The 24,868-nt window shown below is 37.7% G+C and overlaps 1 protein-coding gene across 1 annotated transcript in view; it reads left to right on the top strand.

Moving 5' to 3' along the window:
• The first annotated feature begins 6,735 nt into the window (after positions 1 to 6,735).
• Positions 6,736 to 24,868, top strand: part of mid2 (midline 2) — an 87,358-nt gene continuing 69,225 nt past the window's right edge. The window contains exon 1 of the mRNA XM_088431728.1: positions 6,736 to 6,941. The gene's annotated coding sequence lies outside the window, so the exon portion shown is untranslated. The remainder of the gene's footprint in view (positions 6,942 to 24,868) is intronic.

Here is a 24,868-nt window from a genome sequence, read left to right as displayed (position 1 = left end):
TGAAGGTACATTATTCATCTGATAAAAGTGATAGTGTCGCACAACTGTTAAAAGTAGGTCAAAGAAACAAGGGTAGGCACGAGCTACAAAAAAAAAAAAACTACCAAAAATAAATAAAATAAATGAAGATTCCAAGGATTAGTGAAGTCATGCTAGTGTGTGTTATGTCTTTATGCAATTCTAATACTTAATAAAGGTTAGATGACACTCATTTTGCAGCAGTGTCTAAGTTTTATCATGTCTAGACTAAACTTCAGTAAAACTCAAAAGTAACAAATATACTTGTCAAAATGAATAGGTTGCTGAATAAAAAGGGCACTTGTGTTTGTCTCAAATGTTTTTTTTTTTTTTTTTTTTTCACAAATATTTGCAAGGGGGCCCTTTTTAAAAGGGGACCCGGACTCCAAAATGTTTGAGAACCATGCAGAAAAAATTGTGAATTACTTAAATTTGAAGGTGTTTCCAAACTTTTGACTGGCACTGCAAATATGTCTTACGGCTATCCTTTTTCAAATAGTCTTTAAATAAACTGGACTTTAAAAAAATCACCTCTAAAATTTTAAAGGATTTTGGAACCCTTTTTCTGGAGTGTCACCAACGATGACCTTGGCTTTTACCAGTATGTTGTAGACCAGTAGATACACTAGAGGGCACTAAAAGCACCCAAAAGCAACTTTACTTTAATGTTCCTCCTTCTCTAGGCTGTGAGCGGTCAGACAGGATCAAACAAATTCAGTCACTGCTTGTTGAGATACGGCGTTCAGTTTAATCCCTAAACTTCTCTCCACGGTCCACTCATCTTTCGAAAGTGGGCCCTCCAGCGCGTCGGGTCAGACTTCTGTTCAAATCAAACACAAACCATTTGTGGAAAGTCTTTCATCACAGAGAACATTCAGCCCAGAGTCCGAAAAGTGAAGCAAAAAATGTGTCTCTGTGAAGCAGATTCAGGCCATGACTTAAGCCTGGAAAGTCATGAACGTTTTTCACGAAAACTAACTGGTTTTACTGCCTCCAACTTTCAAGGTCAAATCGCATAGGCTCTTAGACAGCGTGGGTTTCTTTTAAATCTCTCTTTGCCTGATCTCCCTCTCAGTCTCACTCTTTTTTTCACTAACTTTGACTTACAGCTGCCACTGTTTGGCCTCAGTTTGCTTTCAATCAACTTTACTCGACATGTGACTGGTTTTCCCTGCTCCGTCACTTTTTCTTTCACGCAAAAGCTAAAAAGACATTGCTATGTTTTTTTTCTGTGCTGTTCCCCACAGCATGCACTTAAAGTCATTGTAAAGAACATTGTAAAAAATCGTTTCTGTTTATGCATTTTTGGATTACGCGTCTTTCCAAAAAGATCATTAATTAGAAACTGCACAATATATGCATAAGGAACTAGGAAATTAATTATTTTGGATATTCGTGAACGTAAAACGGTTGTGTTTTTGCAAACAATGTTTCAGAATGTCAATATTGTTATTTACATCTGCCTGTATTGCTAGTGATCATTGCACAGCAGCCTACACAAAATGGAGCAAATGCAAATAGCAATCAATAAATCATTGATTATCCTTAATGGGAGCAAAAATAAATGAAACAGCCCTCAAGCAAAATGCATGCCATAAAATAACTGACACTGTTTGTTCAAGCGTATCTTTACGGGGCAATTTGCTTTAACCCTTCATAGCCGAGGTGGGCTATTAATTTTGTAAGAGGGCCATGTGAGCAACTGGAATGTTTACTGAGGGCTGAATCAACCTTAACTTTGTTTGAAATTATTCTTAATGTTTTTCGAAAAAGGGTATTGTTTCCATGAAAAAATACCATTATATTATATATATGTGATTAAATATTATATTATATTATAATAAAAAATCTAATAAAAAAGTATTGAAAATTGTAGTAGTTAAGTGAGAACCATGGTTTTATTGTATTATATGTGTTGTATGATTTCAAGAGAGACGGCCAAATCCTTTGGGTTTTCTTTCCTCCAGCATTGAGGAAATAGGAATGTTGCTAACATTAGGCTCATTTTTGGCATTTTTGGATGCATTTTTTTTTTATTCGGAAAAGTAGTTGTTTGAGGGGTTGGAAAAGTCACTAAATATAATGAAAATGTTTACAGTTGGTAACATCACAAAAGCTCTTGCTCAGCTTGGTGCATTGATTGTACCAATGTCCACATACAAAATAAAGGCAAAGCGTTACAAATGAAAGCACCACATATTTGAACTCAAAATTCATGGTCTCCACAAGGGCCTGTGAAAGACAGTCAGTGGACCAGAAGTGAGTCACGAGCCATACTATGCTGAGGTCTGCTTGATAGTGTACTTGTTGCAAAGTCTAAACCTCAGCCTTTTACATTTTCAAGTTTAATTTATAAATGGGGTCCTGTCACCTTGTGGAGACTAGATTGAACCAGAAAATGTCACGAAAGGAGCAGAGTTTTGACTCAGAAGCAGACAGGTCATGGAAGTGCAAAAATACGAAGTCTTCATAGACAAAAATCCTATGTAACAACTGGTAGCATAAGAAATTAGACTTGGAAACTAGAATCAGAAAATTGACTTGGAAAGCTTGACGTGAAAGCTTCAGAGAGTTTACCAATGTTCTGTCAACGTGTCACGGAGATCCTCGAGCTTAAAACACAGAAACTGCATGGACAATCGATACATTAAGGAACAAACCAGTCAGAGGCCCCAAATGACAAAGATGGTAAAGATTACAAAATATGACAAATCCAATGGATCCATAACCATAGCAACTGTATATCTCATATCAACAGAAATATGAGCTTCCTCCCCAAACCCAACACGCTGAGAATTGTCATATTGCAAAGTATTATTGCTTTAAAAACCCAGCTACTTTTAGTCGATTACGGCATTGACCCTCCCAGGAAGATCAGTAAGAGAATAGACATGTTTGTTTTCAACTTTGCTATGTTTTGGTGACGACTGAAGAGTATAAAAAGGGAGTGGAAAACAAACACGCACAAGATAAAGTTGCAATGCATGCCCTTGAAAGCTGTGATGTTATTATTGTTTGGGGACTGATTGACTGCTGCTGATAAATATGTGTTTGTTTGTCTGGGTCTGCATTCGTGCGGCTAGTCTGGGAGGATGTGCGTGTCAATGGCTCATTATGAGGAAACGTGTCTGCAACTGTTGGTGTAAAAAGACAAAAATACATTCAACTGAGATGAGATTCTTCATGTGAGAATTTAGAAGGATTTCGTGGTTAGCAAATATTTTATGAGTGCCTGTGCGTCAGCTTATGACAACAATTTCTCGATAACACGTGTTATTAATTTTTTTTTCATTATTTTTTAAAAACTCTTTCGAGCATGGCCTTCTCTGCTAGCCTATCAGACACGATCAATCACACATCTGAATGCATTGATACTCCACAATCTTTCTTCTTCACTGCAAAAAATGACGATCCAGCACAGTCGAACATTTCATGGTTGGTACTATTTTCACCAATTAAATCAATAAAAGTGCAGAAGGAATTCATCAAGGATCAAACAATCAACGGGGGCAGTCAATCAGGGAGAGCCAAAGCTTCACTTAAAAACTGGGACATTCAATGAAACACGGCTTTCGCTAATCTTATTAGAAACACATGTGCTTTGCCAAAGTCAAAACGATGGCCATGAAATCGTTGCATCCATTTTAGACCATCTCACATTCAAAGAGAGAAAGAGGACAAATCATTGCATGGCAACATTTCACTGGAGGGGGAAAATGGTTTGTTCAAAGCCTAAACTGCTTTTGCAGCAGACGAGTAAAACAATATAATGAATCCAGACATGCCCAACTGCAGAGATGAAGTTGCACTTAGACAAAACCCAGCACAGATGAAAACAGAACCTCGCTGCAACCTCAATCATAATATGAGGCGGTAGAGTCATACAGATTTGAGTCATTTAGAATATTTTGGCTGGCATGCAGAGCTAGCTGCTTATGGAGGCAAACAAACCTGCAATACAAAGACCGCTTGCTTTGACTGCTCAAGCAAACATTATTTTGCTCCAGAATTTCCATGCTTCGGTGAATTCTGTGTTTTGTTTGTGATGGGCAAATTATAAACGTCAATTGTATATGTTTATGGTAGTCCTGTCAAGAAATTAAAAAAAATAGATTAATTAAGTTTTTTTGTGATATATTGCATTATCGTGATAGATCAAATGATTGCAGTACAAAAACACAAATGGATTATTAACTTATTATTGTATTAACTGAAACAGACTTTAACAAATATAGCTGTAAACATTAATCTTCTGTTATTATTTGAGACGAGTCCAAAGTGATTGCAACCTTTAGTTTTGACTATCAGGAGAATGGTGCTGTTCTCCTTTTTTCATTTAATTGGGAGTTAACATGAAAATAAAACATATTTTCCATTGCAGACCCGATCAAATGCAAGGTGTTCTCTAGTTTAGCTTGGCAAAGGCCTTTGTGGGGATGGGGTGCTTTGCATTTATGAAGTAGGCTAAACCTGAGCTGCTTCTTTGGTAAGCAACATTCTTCTTCCAAAGAAAATATATCAGCTTTATCAAAGCTGCTGTCTGCTGATTTTTTTTAAGTTTTTTTTTTTTTTTTGGTCCAATTAACTGCCTATGAGTCAACATTTCATTCAAAAGTTTGGTTGAACAACACTAGCTCTTTGAATTTCATTTTTTAAATTTTTTTTATTTAAAGATTGGTAATTGCTCACCAACTTACATGCTTTGATTCCAGTTATTTATACAGAAGTGAAGCTGTATGTCCCAGGAGTCTTATTATGTTTTTTATTTCGGGAATACTAAAAGGCAAAGCTGGGTTGAGCACAAGTAATAGTGATACTATATTTCTGAAAAAAGGTGAAAATGGCAGGGAAAACTGTGTTTCATACATTACATTTACAAAGGATATAACAACTGTATTAGGAATACAGCCATTACATGAAGAAAAATCAATTTTGATGAACACTGTCAGAAAGGTATTGATTGTAATTTAATACATTCATCACTTTTGTGAAGTTTCCATTGTTGCTTATAATTAGCAACGATCCAGCATTATTGTATTGTGTTTTTTTTTTTTCCCCAAACCTAAAACGTCAGAAAACTCCAATTTCATCTTGTGCGCTCGATAATACTTGTCTTTTTACTCTGTGACAGAATATTGAATGTTATCCAACTGAGGATCGTTGAAATACCTGGGGGCAAAGTTCCTGCAAGTACATGTTATCTGACAGGATTCAGTTTTTAAATGATTTTGCCAACTGCTAATAAGTGACGCTGTTGCGGGAACTGCACACTGTCATCTGCAGGCAACATTACTTTGATGCAAAGGACAAGTGGCATGTTGTAGAAACTGGGAGCACACATTGCTCATGAGATATCTAAACTCTGCATCGCCTCCGGTCTTTCCAGGAGTGCCACACATCAACAGACTGAAAAAGAAAAGCTAACATCGTGAGAGGACGAGCCTCAACTGTGAATGTATCTTAATCCCAGTCAGCTGCTGCCAGTTTACATTTACGCCGTGTTGGATGATGAGAATAAACAGGGCAAGTAAAGGTCTACTGACATCCAGATAAATTGCATCCATACTCTGAATGTTACATCTGATTAACTAAATGACAGTAATATATATATATATATATATATATATATATATATATATATATATATATATATATATATATATATATATATATATATATATATATATATATATCTTGTCCAAATCCAGTCAAGGTCTATCTGATATTGTTCACTTATAATTTTGTGGCATATCATGAAACTACTCTTTTCATGTAAACCAAAATGTCCTAGTATTTATTTTTCAAATAGGGAATGAAGGGAACCTTCATGTGAAGACAGTCTTGAATGTGTGTCAGCCCTTAGACAGTATAAGAATTTTGGCTCAACTGCTTCACATTTTACCTGCACTGTAAAAGATGATATACTAAGTTCACTAGCTCAAGACAAACTAAAAACAAACAAAAAAACAAAAAAAACGTAGTCACATTTGGCTAATTGCCAACCTGCTGTCCATAAAATTAATAAAATTATTAACAAAGGACAGTTGTACCCCATGTTGTGTTTCTCACCATTGTCTTACACTGGCCTGCACAGCAATTCTTTTTCCTGTTTACATTTTCTGTACCTGCAATTGACCAATAGTAAAAGAGAACAATGACACATGGCTTGTATTAACGCATCTGGGTTCATCAGATTTTTTTTTCACTTCGAAAAGGTTCACAAGTCATATGTTGTAAAAAAATAATTAAAAAAATCAAGGAAAAAAAAAAAATATATATCTATATATATATATATATATAGAGGGGGAATTGCTGTTATACGTTCCATCCAGGAAAAATGATCAGAAATATCAGTGTTTTGTTTTGCGATGCGATCAGGCAACAAATGGAAATCATATCTCAAAGTACCACGTTCAATGTGGATATCTGGAAAGAAAAGGCCTCTCGAGCGCCACCTGTACTTTGGCATGTACTTAGCAGCCTGAAAAAAAGGGAATTACACTATTTTATTGTTATTTTGAATGCGCTAATCAGAAACTTAATAATTGTACTGCGAATAAAACGAGTCACATTGAAAAAAAAAAAAAAAAAAAACACCGAGAGAAGAAGAGTGCAAGTGACGCCGACGCGAGACAAGAGAGGCTCCCCAGTGGGCTGGTCACGTGTCCACGCCAGGGGAGCATGATCATTCTGTTTCGTGGTCCTCCTTTCTTTCTGGGTGAGAGCGGAACACGGACCGAAAATCCTGCCGGGCGAGCTTGAATTCTGGGGCGTCGAGGTATGATATGTCCGCTCATCCACTTGATCCACGGACTGGTCCAAAGTTCTGTCTGCTGAAACAACCTTGTTCCTGTCAAGTGTCGCAGTGCAAGAGTGGAGCTGTCACATCTAAGCTTCGTCGCGCTTTTTCGACAACAAAAGCAGTGAGTAACACGTGCTGTATTGTTGTTGTTTATGTGCGGACGACCCCCCCCATGTTGTTTGATAAGGAATGCATTTGGTCATTTTCTCAACTATTACATTCATTATTATAGGGATACTTAAACTCGTATAGTGAAATTTAGCAGAACAAAGTTTATATTTTGACTTTAATTAATCTGATAACTTTTTGTACAATTGAGTCTCTTTAAAAAACAATTTTGCATTTGCTGTCGACTGAAAATGACATCATGCTCGCAGGGCTCAGGTAACACTAAATCACGGCTTAGCTTGCAGAAGTCACATGACCAAATCCAAAAAACAGGTGAGCCGATTCTCCGTAACCTGAACCTTCAGCACATCACGTGATGTCATTTAACATTGACAGCAAGTTTTAAAAAATTGATATAAAGGTGTTATTTGTACATTTAGCAAATAATATTAGTATTCCTTTAACACTAGAATATTTAAAGAGAGTGTATTTACTTCACTAACGTTTTTCAGAAAGTGAAACTTGTGTTATACACATTCATCACACACAAAGTAAAATGTTTCAAGCCTTTGTGTCAACTCTAATGATAATGGCAGAAAGACTCAAAGACTGTTGATTGCATCAAAGTTATGAACAGATTTTTAAGTACAAGGGAAAAATATGGTGGAGTAAAAGTACACAGGGATGAATGACTGCAGATTGCAAAACAATGTCAAGCATTGGCAATTAAAAAATTTGCAGGTCTCAAGCCATGTGTCATGTCAAAGGCCATTCCTGAAATAAAAACAACGGTAAGTCTTTTTTTTTTTTTTTGGTCACATGAAATATACACATTTTGTGAAATCCTTGATTTTTCTAATGTTTCTGTGTTTCTGCCATAAACATCAAAATGTTGATAATGTTTCAGTTTGTGAGCAGTGAACTAATATAAAAGTTTTGGAACCTTCCCATGATGCTTTCTACTCAAGCAGGTCCCATGCAATTTCTTCTTCGTTGGTGCCTTCTGGTCAATTATATTTTCAGCACATATCTGGTTCACTGAGTTGTTTAAACTGTCTGGTTGCAACCAATTTATTTGCTACCCTCACTTAGTGCATGATCTCTTTTAACGGGTTTCTGCCACTAGAACATGACCCTCCAAGAGACAATTATTCCAGCTGGATGCATATAACTGGCACCTACTATTTATCATGCATCTGCTCACACTGTTCTCTGCCTAATTGCTGCTAGAGCTGACATTTTTTTAAGAAGAGGAAGGGGGAAAATGGCATCATCCACAATACATGCAGTGAGGATAACGAGTCTGAGTTGTTGATGCTGTAGGTGTATTGACAGCGGTACGCCCGGTTGATGCCTGTGGTTTCCATTACAGAGCAAACTTAACCGTGACGGCTGCTTCTATGTGTTCCTTGCAGAACTGCACTTCAATCAGTTGAAGTTGAAAAACATGTACACATACAACAAAGGCAATGAGAGGAGTGGGTTTCAACTTTCTCCATCTGATCGATACACACGATTCCTTTATAGCCAAGGGCCCTCAGAGCCATTTGAGTTTTGACTTGGGCAGGGGTAGGCAAGCCGTTTTGACACAGTTTTGACCCAGACTACGCTGAAAACACTTTTTGCATATATGCATCCTTCCATCCATTCATTATCTATAGCCGCTTATCCTCATTGCGGTTGGTGGCTAGCTGGTGTCTATCCCAGCAGTCTTTGGGCAGTGGCTGGGGGACACCCTGGACTGGTTGCCAGCCAAATGAACATGCAAAGCCCATGTAGGAAGGCCTCAGCGAGCTGGATTTGAACGCAGGCTGAGGCGGATATGGATAAGAAAAAGACTACTGTACTTGTAATTGCGCATGCAGTTGACTGGAGATATGTACAATATCCACTCACACAGAAGGACATCTCAAATGTCAATAGAAATATTAATTCAATACACAGGAATAACTTGTCCATGAGCACATTGCAGGCGGTTTGTGGAATTATTTTTCAATAAACCAAAATAAGAAGAGCTGCATGCCAACTCACTTGACACAATTTGAAAACCAAGAAAAAAAGGTTGTTTCATGGGGAGTGCATTGGCCAGTTTAGCACTGTTTAAATGTCACATAGCAGTTGCATTAGCTAAAATATGAACACAACCACTGCTTGACTAACAAATTTGTCATGAATTGTCCCTGGTGAGACTTTACTGCATTTTTCCTTTTCAATTTGTCATGTCCCCGTTTTGAATTTTGAAAAGCTCGTCACCCTATCTTTGGTACATTTCATGAATATTTCTGAACATATCTATAGTATTTATTAGTTGAGTAGTAATTGAACGCACCTCGGGTCAACTGCCAGCTGACTACCTTTCTCATGATTCTTATACATACAAGCTTGAAGTAATTCCAATATGCCACAAACATGAATGTGAAAGTAAATGTTAAGGATGAGTGCAGATGTTCAGGTTTCACTGTGCCTGCAGTTTTGTTCATTTCTTTTCAATACCTGTCAACCTACCTCACGAAGATGACATCAACCATACCATCCATTTGAATGTGCCTCCTTAAAAAAAAAAAACACACTTAAATATTCTCAATGCACAATGTAAATTAGGATGTAGTCTCAAATGATCCCCCTGAGATGAAACAGGAACTAGCTTGATTCAATTCCATGAAAGAAAGAAAATCATGCTTATATTGTGTTGCGTCATCTTAGCTAAATTTAGTTTGTGATAGGCTATTACTCCAAGTGTCAGCTCCTCTGATGAGGCTTTCACATAGAACCACTTTGAAAAGCAGGGGGTCCTGGGAAGAATCATAGTCCAGCTTCCTTCGGAGAAAAATGCATTTGATGACACGTATCATCTGGAGAATTAGATTACATAATGCACTGGGTTATAATTAGAGCATAGCTAATGCTTTAGTGTGCAATTCTGAGAAATCCTTGAAGAACTGTGACAGATCATTTTAGAACTGGTATTTTGGCTGAAGGGCTAAACAGATGCGTTTTGAGCAAGCTTGTTTCTTACCCCAAATAAGCAGAGGCAGTTAAGTTTACATCCAAAACTTTAATCCAATCCTACATTTTTCGTTGTGCTTTTTCTTCTCAACGTTTTTGTCATATTCTCTTCTGATTCAGTACAGCACAGCAGGTCAGATAAACTTATATATATTTTGGCCTATGAAAAGTAGAAATTATGCTCATTTCCTGTTCATCCTGTTATTTATTAGAACGCATGGTACCTTCTGCAAATTCTGCTGGTTACAGCCACATCTATGCTCCTTTTTGCTTAATTACCTCCAATCCCCAAAACTAATTTCAAGTTATTTTTTCTGATTCATCCAAATTTAGGCCTATTTTTACTTGTAACCCACTAGTATGTTGAATGCATTAAAAAAAAAAGAGATTTCGAGGGAAAATTTCACTTACACCATTGTACCCCTGTTTTTTTCAGCATTTCCTTAGGATTAGTAAATCAGAACACATGAATAAGAACAACCTCAAGGCGGCACAATCTGACACTACCACACAAACCTAAGCTGGCAAGTGTACCACTTGTCATTTGCCAACGACTGTACTAGCGTGCTTCAGCACTCATCATTTGTTTATAATTCAATTATGAGGATCTCCAAGTTCAAGCTGGGCCAAGTGGAGTGGAAAACCGACTCACTAATTGATAAGTGGGCATCTTAGCTTGCTGTTTGCTTTTGACGGTAGACAGATTTTCTTTTAAATTAGTCTCATTGATGGTGAACACCTAGTTCAAGCTTGAATAGAAATGCATTAACTGTATATCAAAATGAGCCAGACGTCAGTGTGAAAGGGTCATGGTGTGTTTTCCAAAGGCCTGCGGAAACTCACTATGACAGTGCATCCTGTCAAACTGTCGCATCCCATTGAGCTTGCAGACCTTTATCATGGTGTGGTGTTGACAAACAGTCGGCAGCCAGTTCAAGAGTCAAAGAGAGAAGCAGGTGGTTACGCAGTTGACTCGGTGGCAAAATCCACCTCCCTTCCCTTTCATCTCACTGTGTGTAATTCTTCAGCTGTCAGGTCTTTTTCAATCTTACTGGTGGGCTTCTACTTGGCTGAATGTAGGGCCAAGCTGTGGGTCAGATTAGCATGAGAGCCAATAGTAAAATGGCAGTAGTATACTCTGGGGAACAGTGGCCAGGAAGAGCCACAAATCCCCAGATACTCAGCATGCACACAAATGAAGATGTGCATGTGAAAGCGCCATCAAAGACTGGAAAATCGAATTGGGTCGTTGAAGGGTTGGCTCGGTTAAAATCCTCATTCGAGAAACAGTTTTCAACATGATTTATTATCATCTTAACAAGGAAACATGCTATATGACATACTACGCTATAAAATATATTATACAAGTATAACGTGAATATATAATACAAGATGATACTAATCCTGAAGGCATAATTTCATTATATTAAATCTGTAGGAATAATGTTATTCTGGGCTGCCATTTGCATAGTCTTTTGCAGACTAGATTGGAATGTTAATTATGTGATTAATGGGGAGATTTAGCAATCAACAGTTAGAATGTCACAAAACAGAGGCTTTGCTTTATCTTTGGAAAAACCAAGTCATTTTATATATCTTACTTCTTTGCTAATCCCCCAATGTGTGTGCAGCTTCCTGGAGCATTCTTGTGAATACTGTAATTAACTGCTGTCGTCTCACAATTCCCAACTGTAATCTGAACACGACATATCACGGGCGGACGCGTCATAAGTCATAATTTTGTGTCGTATTAAAAAATAAATCACTCAACACTATTGACTAATCTAAACCATAGAAACTGACTTGCTCTCTTTGGTTATTCTTTTTTGGAGTCTTTTTGAGCCTTTTTTGGAGCATTGTAGTACATCATTCACTCGAAACTCCTGTTATGGGTTTTGGTTTCCCAGTCATGGCCGGTTGGCTTTCGAGCGATGTCATGAAGGGGGCTCAGCAGCCACACAGTAAGAACCGCGGCTTCAGTCAATGAGGCGTTTCACTTCCTGGTTAGAAATGTCGGTACCAAACCATCTCAAATGTCCCAAGATATGAATTCGTCACGGTGACAAATGTAATTTATATGCATTTGTGGAAAGTTTAAAATATCTTGATAGGGGCCTTCATCAATTTTTCTACATGTTTTTTCATAAAGTAAACAAAATTAATTTTGTTTTAAAAAGTGAAAATGGAATTTTTAAGACCTGTCATCATCCAAAATCAATTAAAAATGACAAAAAACCCTTTCCATCCCCAAAGAGAAGCAAAAAAAAAATCATCCAATATGTTGAGAAAATTCCCACAGTTTCTACCACAGTTAATGTGGCAAATGTATGTTTTGAATATTGACATGCATCCTCCTCTATCACTGGGCTTTTCACACTCAAAACAAAAGCTTGCACTGTCACACCTTGTTCCTCTCTCCAAGTTCAATTTCGTGCTCAGAAAAGTGCAATAAAAGCATACTCTCATGCTGTAACAGTACCATCCTGGGAAAATGAGTTTGAGGGAAAAAAACAATTCCCACCACCCCCTTCATCCTGCAGCTGTGTTAAGGAGATGATGGGAGCCAAAAAATGCTTTTCTGCTACCAGTTTCTGGTTATCAGACAGATGCTGTTTTCAGTGGTGCTGAATGGTGTTCTTTATAACTCATGGAATAATCAATAGGAGGATCAATTCTGAAAGGATTAGTTTGTGACAGCCCTGGATTGATGGATGGATACTAAGCAACATTTAGATTACCGCCAGTCCTTTATCTGATATAAAGTTGTCACATTTTAATAGGTCATCATCAGACATCCCAATCTCATACATTTTGGAGTCATTTCTTGGTTTGCGTGATTCGCTCCTGCTTTCTCCATGAGATTCAATATTTTTTTTTCTACTTAAAATTGCACAAGTAGGGCAAGCTATTGCGTGACTTTGTGGAAGTAACTCACAATCCCTTTGGGTGGTCAGACAGTCAATGAAGGATCCACTTAAATGCGGACCTTTTTTTTCCAAGTAAATATCAAAACGCACTCTTGAAATACGTGGGTTCTTTTTTTGAAATGGTAATCAATATATGAAGTAATAGTAAATCAGCATGCATACTACACTGAAAACAATACCTCATTTTTCTTGCTTTCGTGACCAGATGATGTCATCTTCTCCGTGCACATTAGGCCTGACCTTGAAGTGCAGTCACTGCCCCCGCTGCCCCTCCTAGAAGGCTTCATAGAGGAAGTGGCCTTTTAGGGAGACAACTACGACATCCTTTGTAAGGCAGAACATCTTAAGTGCCTCCAAAAGAATCAGAACAAAATGGGGTTGACGACTTGCTGCTCTACAATAATAAAAACAAAAAAAAATGTAGAGCTGATGCTGAACATAATCGGCACACACGGTCAGCTATAAGGTGTTTCTAGTACTTTGATGGTCTTACTTAAACCCCTGTCAATATGATGTAATTGCAACTACAGACTCAATAATAACTATATTAAATTAGTTGCTCTTACTGTATAGTAATCAAACCTGAGCAATATTATTGTGAGAAACCTAAACATTAATCATGTCTTATCACTTACAGTATAACTAATGCTGTCATCACAGAAGTTGTTTGTCCCGGTGTCTTTTATGGAAAATGATTTTTCCTTTTTAGATCAGCCTAGGATCCCTGTTAGAACTTAAATATGTTCCCAGATTGTTTGCAGTTATTTTTTTTGCTGGCATCCTTTTTTTCCTAAACAAGACTTTGTAATCACTAGTGAAGTGATGCACAAAAGATATGAGTCCATCCCCATCATCCACACTAGATGGAGCACAATGTAGACTAGGCAGTCGCTCATAATTAATGGCATTTCTGAAAAAAGGAAAATATAAAACAGAGCGTGCAGTGCACTGAGTTTGATTCTCTTGTTGTGCCCCACACCCCACCCCCAAAAAAGAAAAGCTAAGTAGAGTGAATAAAAGATACTTCTAAAAATGTGCATAGATACAATTTCTCTGCACGAGATCTCTATACAGTAGCTTCCCAATGGCCACGCAACAAAAATACTGAGTGTTTTCATGTATACTTTATAATATCAGCCTTCATTTGTCTTAATATTAGACTTTATTAATATTGATACTTTTGTATGGCTCCAATATGAAAATCCATACTGTAATCTCACTGCACTCACTGGACATTTTGTACTGCCAAGAATACTGCCAAGAGTTGCTTTGAACAGTACCTTTTACAAAAATAGTGCATTGTTGTTGTTTTTTTTGTTGTGTTTGTTTTTTGTAAGTCATGCTATTAAGAAATAACTGGTATAGTTTAGAGAACAGCACTGCAATATACAATGAGATGTTCCATACCAGGCTGACAATAATGCTGATGTGTCCCAACTTTTTGCCCGTGCTGTATCAAAATAAAAAAAAAGTGTACTTAATGAGTCAAATAAAACATCGCAGTTGAAAAATACTAAAATAAAAGTTATAAAACAAGTCGTTCTTAAAGTTTCAATTCAAATCTATTAAAAAGTTAATGTGCTTGGGCAGTGATGTTGCTACCACCAGAGGGAGACATACTTCTTTTTGAGAATCACTGCCATGAGATAACACAAGATGACACCAAAACACTGTCTAATGAGAAATCCTCAAGCAAATAATGCATGTTTAAGGGATACCTGTAGGAGAGGGCATACTTTGTATGGTCAGGGAGGAGCTTGGTTAAGCTTGGATTGTTAGTGGTGATTATGTAGTATGTGCCTGTCAGCCCGAGTGTTTTTTTTTTTTTTTTGCATAATCAAATTATATGTAAGTCTTTTTTTCAGGGTAATGTCGGAAGATGAGTTTAAAATGATATAAAAAGTGTAGTTTGTGGTCTGTAATAGGGTCTCTCACAAGCTAGCTTTATTGTTATTATTTGTTCTGTGGTAACACACCTACCTGTGAGGAATTTCCATCTTATTGTGATCTGGGGTTTGTGTACCAGCAGGAACTTTGTCTTCGGGTAGGAAGTTCAAGCTGGGTAGTTTTTGCAGTTAGAGGTCTGACAGAGACACCGGCGGGAGGGGGCGGAAACTGCTAATAAACAAATTCCTTGAAAAAAAAAAATACACTCAACAACAACAGATGTGCAGGTGTTTGATATGTACCCCCTTCACATTTTTGTCCGTCCCCTAGAAGGGGCCCTGACCTCGTGTGTAACTCCAGTCGGCAGTAGTAATTACTTGTAAACGCAGTCACACAGGCACTCAAAGCTGTGGTCTTTGTGTTGGAAAGACGAGGCCTATTTCATTATGCATATCACAACATATGGCTCCCACCAGTTGGTATGTATTGAATTTCAGCAACAACAAAAGCTCGCACGACTCTGCTATTTAATACATTAGCAGACTAGACACAGCCAGTTTCATGAACTGAAAGTGAAGAATAGAATTTGTATGTTATCTTGCTCTGCGAACCACTTTTTGTCTGTCGGAATTTCGCTCTTATATTCATGTTGTTGGAGGTCACAGATGTTTGACCTGAGAGAGGCTTCGGCTCACAGTGTCAGTTGTATCCATTTTTACATTGACACTCTAGGGTCAATCTTGAGTTGGAGCCTATCCCAGTGGAGAAGTGACGTACATCTTGGTCTGGTCACTCATCAACTGCTGGGCACATTAACAATCATAAACATGCACACACGCACATCCACTCCTATAGCCAGTTTAGAGTCTTAAATGATCTAACATGCATCTTTTTAATCGAAGATGAATCCATAAAAATTCCACGCAAGCACTTGCAAACTCCATACAAGAAATGACCTGAGCTCAATTCTAATTCAGAACCTTTTAACTGTGACGCAGATGTGCCAACTAAACTGCATAAAGTGAGCTGGCATATCAGCTTGTTTTCATTCCAAACTGTTCATTATTGAAATTCCTCCGCACCAGACTCATTCAAGCATGTCTTTATGGGGTTAATGGGGCTCAGTGGTGCTCGAACAAAAACGGACTTTCCTTCAAATTCTAAGTCCATGAACTTTGAAGCTGAACATTTTTGAAAATGAATTGGTGTAATAGAAGAAAACAACAGTACGTTTATTTTTTTTCCAGAAGAATGAAATCAGATGAAGTGGAGAATTAAAAAGTTAGTCGGTATACAGTGTATCTTCTTTGCATATAAATATCTTAAATATGTGATCATAATATCAAAGTGTATTTGGGTAGTACTTGTTTTTTTCCTTTGGTCTAAATAATGTGTTTACGGTGGAAAAAGTATTAATTAAGAAAGGTGACCTTTAAGCAAGTTGTTTCATTTGCTCAGATCAAATTCCATGTTTAGCTGTGTTTTTCCGAGCGACACTAGATGGCACTCTGGATATGTCATTCTGTAGAAATGTGATTTCATCTCCCCTTATTCAAATCTGAGCTAAGTGGTTTGTGTGTAGAATGCAGAATATGGTTGATTTGTTACACGGGAATGAGAACCTGTGATTTTTTACTTGTGCATGATGCAGAGATCACACTTTTTCACGTTAGAAAATGTATGATCTTATTCATTGAAAAAGAAGAATTGCAACAAAACTAATGTGCTTCCTACCTGCTGTGTGTCACATCATGCAACATGGTTAGTAAAAGAGGGAAGGTGGATGGATGGATGGATGGATGGATGGATGGAGAAAAAGAGAGCTTTTTAAAGATGATTTCTCAGCCAAGATCTGTATTAAAACACAGAATCTGTATCCGTGGGTGGGCTTTGCTCCATTTTCCTTCCTGCCTATTTCCCTACGCCCTTTCCATTCCTCCCTTTTGCATTTTCCTTTGAGTTGGTTTTCCACCCATTTAGACTTCTGCTATTTGCTTTCCATTCCCGGGGTTTGCCCGATTATGTAATCGACTGTAAATTAATGAATGACTTCTTTCTGTGTATCCCATTAGACAAGTCCTCCATATACTCTCACCAAAGCTGTTGTGTGTGTCTATCCCATGTGACCTTTCCTTCAACAGAACCAACAAATCAATCACAGAGAAAGCTCTCTTTGCTTTAAACAAGTGCTCTCCAATATTTATCCACACTAATTAGGACACTTCATAGTCGAGAGAGCCGTCTGGCAAGTTTTGTGTGTGTGCATGTGTGTGCTTGTGTAAGTAAGAGAGAGTGAGATCCATGCCACACAATTCCCATTAAAACTGATGTGACAACAGAGGGAAAGCAGTTTCACCATTCAATAAGGAAACTACTATTTTTTTCTTTTCCTGCAACCTCAGTATTGCGCACTGTAGCAGCTTTTACATATCATAATTAGCAACAGAGAGGTTTGTTGCTGATGTGATTTGTAATCCCATAGTGTAACTTAAAAGATAATCATAAGTGGACTTGAGATATATGCACGCTTCAATAAAGTAGATGTTTGCAAGCACAGCAATCGTTCATCCTCAAAAGGCCGTGAAAGTAAACTGACATGGCACTTTCTCCTCTTCTTGTAAGGATTAAAACCTTAATGAGACTGATTAGTCATTCAAATTTCTTGTAAGCCATTGCGGTATACCCTATTGTAAAAGTATAGCTTCAATTTGATTTGTAGAAGCTTTTTGGGGTTCCCAACCATCGGTCCGCGGCCTGGCAGCGGCCCGTAGATCATCTGGCACCAAGCTGCACCTGAAATTATTGTTTTCATTTTTATTTATTATCTGAGTTTGAAAGATATTTTATTTTGAAAAACATTTCAGTATGAAAACTGACCAGATTGTTTTCAAGAGATTCAAGAGTTTTTATTGTCATATGTATAGTATAATTATACCACACAATGAAATTCTTATTCCGTCCACTCCCCGAGTAGCAGACTACATTCCACATTCGAGCAATAAATACATAGATTAATAATAACACATATACAACAAACAACAAAACAACAACAGAAACAAATTTCACCCAAAGAGTAGAGCAGTACGAATCAGACTACTTTTGAGAATTTATTTGAGAAGGGGAAAAGGCCCAGTGAAGAGACATGAGAAGATTGTAGGCTAAATACTTCACAGAAGCACATTTGTGCAAGAAGATGATCAACTGCTGGAGCTTGCAAACAATGACGGCTTTTAAAGAATGACCACTAAAAAAACAAAAACATTGGAGTTGACTGAATACAAGCAACACACTTCGAGTGGCATTGTCTTGCATCACCCCTAGATGGGCTTGGCCTGTTGCACAAGACAAGCTCAGAACTTCCATTAAATTGGTGTTAACGGTGAGTTTGATTTCTAAGTACACTTTTTATTTGGTTAGTATTGTATCTGTATATTATTTAATTTTATTTAGTCTACCATATTTGGGGTTGTGTGCCCCTGAATTGGGGTTCCATCGCACATGGTTGTTGCGCTCCTGCAGCGTCTAATAGTTTGGTCGTATAAAGTAACGACGCTTGGCTTAAAAAATGGGTGTTAATTTTTGTGTGTTTGTGAATTTTTGTAGTCCAACTACACTTCCCTGGGACATGCTCCCATGCGCATATGCTTATTTGCTCACAAAAAAGTACAAGCACAGGTTGCTTGTACCTTATGTTCAAATAACACTATGTATAGTGAAACATTGAAGAATTAAACATATATCACTATTACGGGCATCATAATGGCATCATTACCGGGATTTCCAACATGGCAGTCATGTCATGTTGTGTGTAAAAGCCAACTTTAAGCTACTGCTTTATCTCCAGATCTAGGTTTTTTGATTAAAAATAAATGAAAGTCTGACTTGCTGTCCTAAATTCCCCTTGTTACAAGTTCCTTTGATGACAAGGCCTTTTGGCGTGTTGAGGCGTTCGTCTCATGCTGCTGCGAAGGACATTAGTCATGTGTTCGTTTCCATCTGCAAAACTCAGCAACCCCAAAAAGCTCCGATGAAGAGTGTCTTCTGTCATGATAAGTTAAAGCAGATCTGTGTTCTTTTAACTTGGCAGTGCAGAAAGTGTCTGCACTAATCGATTCGCCTGTTTGTGTGTCTTTGTGTTCGTCTTTGCACATATGTGTTTCTGACAAGAGCAATTTGGGAATTCCCATGAGGCATTGTGCCACTGTTCTCTGTAAGACCTAGCACAAAGGCTCTGTTTGATGCTGGAATTCTTTAGAAGCCTGCAGATCAAGTAAGCCCTTGGGTGGGTAATGGGCTTTTTTGTCAGCTATTTGCTTGAGGTTTGTATCCTCAGTTTGACTCATGGGGAAAAAAGGTACCGTTTGGCCTTGTGAGATTCGTGTTTCAGTTTTCAGTTGGATTGTCGAAAAAAAATCCCAGATTATAAACTGACAAGGTTACGCAGGGACCGAATTGGAGATTTTATTTATGTTCAGTCAATTCACATGAAACTGAAATAGACAATCTCTAACAGATGTATTACTATCAGGAAAGCATCATTTGGACACAGGTTTCGCGGCATATTGATCATCAGAGAGGTTATTAATTAAACATACACTGAGGACACAGGATTGCTCAACGCGTTGATTGGTCAATTACTATAGACGTATTGTTACGAAAAGAAACGTTAGAAAAACGTTAATTGCAGATGCACATATGAAACAGGCAGTGTTGCCATTAACCTGGTAATAAGCATTACTCCTATTTTCAAGTATATATATATATATATATATATATATATATATATATATATATATATATATATATATAGATATATAGATATATAGATAGATATAGATAAAGCTTTTTGCACAGACTGCAGGATGAGTGTATTCAGCATGTTCATGCAAATTGCAACATGACCATCACGGTGCTGAATTTGGCACTAATTCTGCCTTGTTCAAAATAATCCAATTAGAACAATACATTCACCTACAAACCAAGACAACATTTTAAATGCCCAAATGAATTCGACAGTGTGTTTAGTAATTGGTGGCCACTATCAGTATTAGGTATTGTTCATTATGAGAATAAGCTAAAAAAAGAAGAAAGGAGTAAATACAGCAACAGAACTTTTTTTTTCTGTTTCAGATATTAGTTGAGCTGCTTGAAGTCTTCTTTTTTCTGCCATCCGAAAAATTTCTCTAAATCATCTCACACCAATTTGCTTTGGAAAATGAAAATAAAAAGTGAAATAGATTACTTCTCTCTTCACTGATACAGTCTTCATTTTTTTTTTAGTAAATAGACGTTATTTAGCACAAAAGTGGCCTGTCATTTTACTTTTTTCCCTTCCTTGTGTTTTTTTGGGGCAGTACTCACAGAAAACTCGAATGTGAGCTACTTGTGACTCACTTGCTCCCATATTATTTGACGTTTGTTTGCCATCTAAGTCATTTGAAGACAAGCCGCCAGTCCCTCTACACTGAACAACTGCAAGGCTGGGAAGTTTCAAGGACATGTCGAACCGCATTCATATTCATGCGTGGTTTTCAAATGTAAACGATTACCCAAAGGATTATAGCAGCATCCTCTCTCACCCAGATTTTTAGGCTGACATTTTTAGATACTTTTAGCATTTAGTTTTTTAGTGCAGCACAGCAGGTTGGGTATCAAAGGACAAACATATGTATGAAAATCTTTTCACAATGTAAGAAATTACATTTTAAGGCAGTGTAGCAAATCAAATGCAGTACATGTGCTTTTTTATTTGCTGATGTCGAAATAATAGTTCTCTTACTTAATAAAACAACTTCACAGAAAGTGAGAACGACCGTCAATCTAAGGCCAATTGTTATATCTTTTAAAAGTCGGCAGTGACTTTTGAATAAAATAAAATAAAGGATTGATTGTTCATTATTTACTGACGTGTTGTTTCATCCGCCAAGTCTGTCTTCTTCATCGTTCTCTTCCCCTGTCAATGGCTGACTTTGCACCAGCAACACATCCTTGACAGCCAATGTGATCAAAGAGTGGGAAGAATCCCTAAAACAACATCAGGCACTGTATAAAATATTTAGATGGTGCAGAGGAAGACGCTACAATGAGAGCAGAGCAAAGCTTGAGGAAATGCTGCAGGAAGACTAAAGACTTGGAACATGATGCCTTTTCTCAATCTGAATTTGATGTGGTCCACTTTTCTAATAGCTGTTGGAGCCAAATGGTAAAATTCACCGCAGCTGTTTGATCCGTAAATAGACAATACATTTGCTTTTAAAAGCACCCATTTTCATCTCATCATTCACATTTTTACATCATGAGACAGATATTATATAATAAACAAGAGCCAATAAGATCCAAACTAACCAGGCATGATCTCTTTTCATCTGTGAAGCCCTTTGAGACTTCGGTGATTCAGGTTGATTAATTGAACAGAAAGGCCATTACCAACCACTTACTCCACCTCTCACGTCATCACCCCGGGAAACTTTCAATGCACTTACATTTGCAATATCTTGCGCTACATTCACATGCTCTCTTCATATTTGTCAAATAAAGGCTTACTGAAAATTAGGGGGATATGAGCGGTAAATTTCGCTAATCATACAAGTGTGCTTCAAGCCGTAGCACATCTTGGAGCCTCTTTTCAGAAAGAAAAAAAACGTTTTTTCAGCTCAGACACGGATCAACATACCTGGGATTACTTCTCTTCCACACACAACAAACAAAAATGTACTCCGGCTGTGTGCACGCATGTCATATGCATCCGCTCTCATTCCCCGTATCCATATGTACGTCCAGTTATGGCCAGAATATGTCTCACTCATATTCAGTTGCCATACTGAATGTACGGCATACCATACCCCCAATATATGTAAGAATTGTGAAGAGGAGTTGTTGCCGCTGTTTCCTCTTTGGGCCAAAATGCCCTTTAATAATTCCATGACTCCATTGATAAAGAATGACGGGCGGTGGTTCAGTTTAAAGAAAAGTGCCTTTTTTTGTGGCTGAACAAGACCAAATATTACCGGGCTATTAGACTGCTTCAGACTCCATTGAGACTCCACAACTTAGTGTTATTTCAGTACATCGGGTAAGCACTGCGGTAAAGCAGGGACATAAAGTGTCTGCGTGCTTAACTTTTTTATACCGCAAAGAATATTGTCTTGGGGTACATTAGGTTGCAAGAATTGCAGATATATAAGAACATGAGAACCTTTCTTGGTTGAAAGAGCAAAAAATGCCAAGTTATTTTTGTTGTACAAACATGTTTATATATATATATATATATATATATATATATATATATATATGGCATATATAGACTGCTTTGCTTTGACAGTTCATTCCCAAGGAGCCGTAGCTCAGACCGACCCCAGCGTTCCCTCTGTTCTAAACAGATAATTGAATACGTTAAAGCAGTTTTCCCTCTTGTCCTCTGCGCTCCAAACTCATTAACTTGTGTATACTGCGCTGCAACCACCATCTTATTTTGTCATGTTCATAGTTGGATTTTGATAGCCTTTATGAGAAGTAATTTTCCAATTTGGCAAAGGTGGATGTGTTGTTGGAGGCAAACATGATTATAGTTGCGAAGTATTAAATGGGCTTGTGTGTGGCCAGTGGTCATAATCTCCTTGAGATGAGCTGCTGTGGAAGACTGTGGCTTGGCTCAGTGAGTGGCTACTCCCATGGGTCAATTTGTATTGTGGTTAAGTAGGACCAATAATGGGTAGTGGTTGTTACTGGGTGGACTTGCATTTCTCAAATCAGGAAACTGTGGTTTAAAGTACTGGAAAGCGGAGAGTGCAACAATTGTCATGGATAAATAAAGCTCAAACTATGAATAGACGGTTGTAAGCAGGCTGTAGGCTGAGTCATGTAGCTCTTTTTGTTTATTTAGGATGAATTTCTCAAATCCTGTAAAGGCTTCATGGGCGTAGTCCTTTGAGCTGCTTGAGCTTCATGTTGTACTCATTGAATAAATTGGTAAAAATGTGGAGGTGCATGCTGCACAGGATCAGGGCCAAAGAATTTCCAGTCTTCAACCTTCATTAAAATGTGCCTGACAAGCCAGTTTGTAGTCAGAGAGGCCTGTTACCCATTTTTGTGGCTTATTAGTAGTCCACAATTGTTATCAGTAGCTCAGCCCCCCCAACTTGAAAAACGCACCAGCACTTTGAATTTAACTCATCCAAATCCTCAGAATGTCAGACTCTCACCAGTGAATATTGTTAGATTTCTGTAGTCCTCCATGCAAGCAGATCAATTGTCTGTGTATGAAAGAAAACACACACACACACTTCTGCTAACACTTAGGAGAGGAAAAATGCCTTTTTTTGACATTACCGGCCTAACCAGTACCTGAATCTAAGTTGTTAATTGTCCTATCAATTTTAAATGGTATCATGTTTCTTAATGGAGGGTTCAAATTAAAACTTGCATTTGTTATCCACTTTATAATGAACAGAATAATGAATTATTGATGTAATCATTAGTTGCAACCCTATAGTAATAGGCCGCTGTGTCACATAACAAATCCAGTGCTTATCTGTATGCAAAAAAAAAAAAAATGTGACTGAAAAAAACACTTACAATGAGGAATAACTTGCATGCAAAAATATTTAAGGCATTTTTTTGGCATGCATTGCGTTATGAATTAAATAGCAATGCATTTTTGCCTCACATGCATTTCATGCGCCAAGCTGTATTATGTTCATTTTAAGAGCTTAATCAGAACAAACAACCACACACACGCACATACACGCATGGGAGTCTTCAAAGCCATGTGCATGTGCAATTTTATAGCTGACGAGGCAACCGTGATTTGGAGCAACACCACCCCGCAGTCAAAAACGTTTCACCTATTTTTTTTTTCGTAAGTTTTTTTTCTTTTTTTTGTACATCTGTGCGTTAGATTTCATTAAGGAAATATAAACATGTTATAAACATATATCTATATGTATATTTGTAGGTCTAGTAATTGCTATTTATATTACACGGGGAGTACCACCCAGATGGGGGAAGCCATGTTTCTTTTAGCTACGAAAAGCGGAGGAGGAAAACTTTAGCCAATATCATTTAAATCACATTTTGGATTTCAGTTTGTATCTTGTGTGAAGCCAAACAGGTTTCTTGTTTGTATGTCAATCACGAATAAAAACAGAAAATGGGTTGCGCCACGCAGTAAGTTATTCTACACATTCAAGTTCATCCACCAAACACAAAAGAAAACACCAGCAAAGACATTGCAATACAACAAGAAATTACCATTTAATTACCATAATTTCTGTTCTTTTTCTTATGGACGCCATGATCTACACGACTTAAATGGATAATATTAAAATAATTCGTAAATACAGCCAAAGTCATAAAAATAAAGAGTCACTTACATGTTGCGATTTTGGAGCCAAAGATTTATGAAAGGAGAAGGAGCAGATACTTCTCCATTATATGGAGAGGGAACTTTACATTAAAGCGCAAACACTGTTATAGTGGAGCTTTTCACTTGACCTAGTATTAAAGTCGACCAACCCAACTTGGTCAACTATTTTTCCCTAGCACAATTTTACACTAAACATCTGTCACAGACAAAAGAATTGAAATTTCGGATCATGGTATTGATTCATGATGCAAAATCTAAAGTTCATTGTGTCCACATTGATATTACTCATTGCTAACTAGGTTGCCTCCAAGCCCACAGGTACTATACGACCCCTCCCTCTTTTCCTCCATCGACTACATGCTCTATTTTTAGCAACACTATGCCGGATTCTTCCCCGGGATTTTCCCGCTCTCTGCATCCCAGATTCTGCCAGTTCCTGCCACTCCAACAGAACCTGTTTGTTCATGTATGCCAAAGCATCCTCATGAACTTGATTTCAGGAGGAAGTGCGACTCCAATTAAATCTAGTCCCTCTGTGGAAAGTGAGCCTTGTTGCATATACTCTGCAATCAGAGCTCACTCATTTTGGATTCAGTTAGAAGCAGCTGCAACTCCTCAGATATGGGCGCATCAGTGCTTGTTGGTCTGTGAAGATGAAAGATGTTTATCCTAAGTACATGTATAGAATATCGCCTGTTGCTTGAAGACTTAATTTCTCCTCAAAACCCTATGCAATGCACTTACTCACCAGTGCTT

Source organism: Hippichthys cyanospilos, chromosome 13 (genome assembly GCF_059441005.1).
Source record: "Hippichthys cyanospilos isolate Australia breed blue-spotted pipefish chromosome 13, RoL_Hcya_1.0, whole genome shotgun sequence".
Classification (NCBI taxonomy): Eukaryota; Metazoa; Chordata; class Actinopteri; order Syngnathiformes; family Syngnathidae; genus Hippichthys; species Hippichthys cyanospilos.
This window is presented reverse-complemented; position numbering and strand designations above follow the sequence as displayed.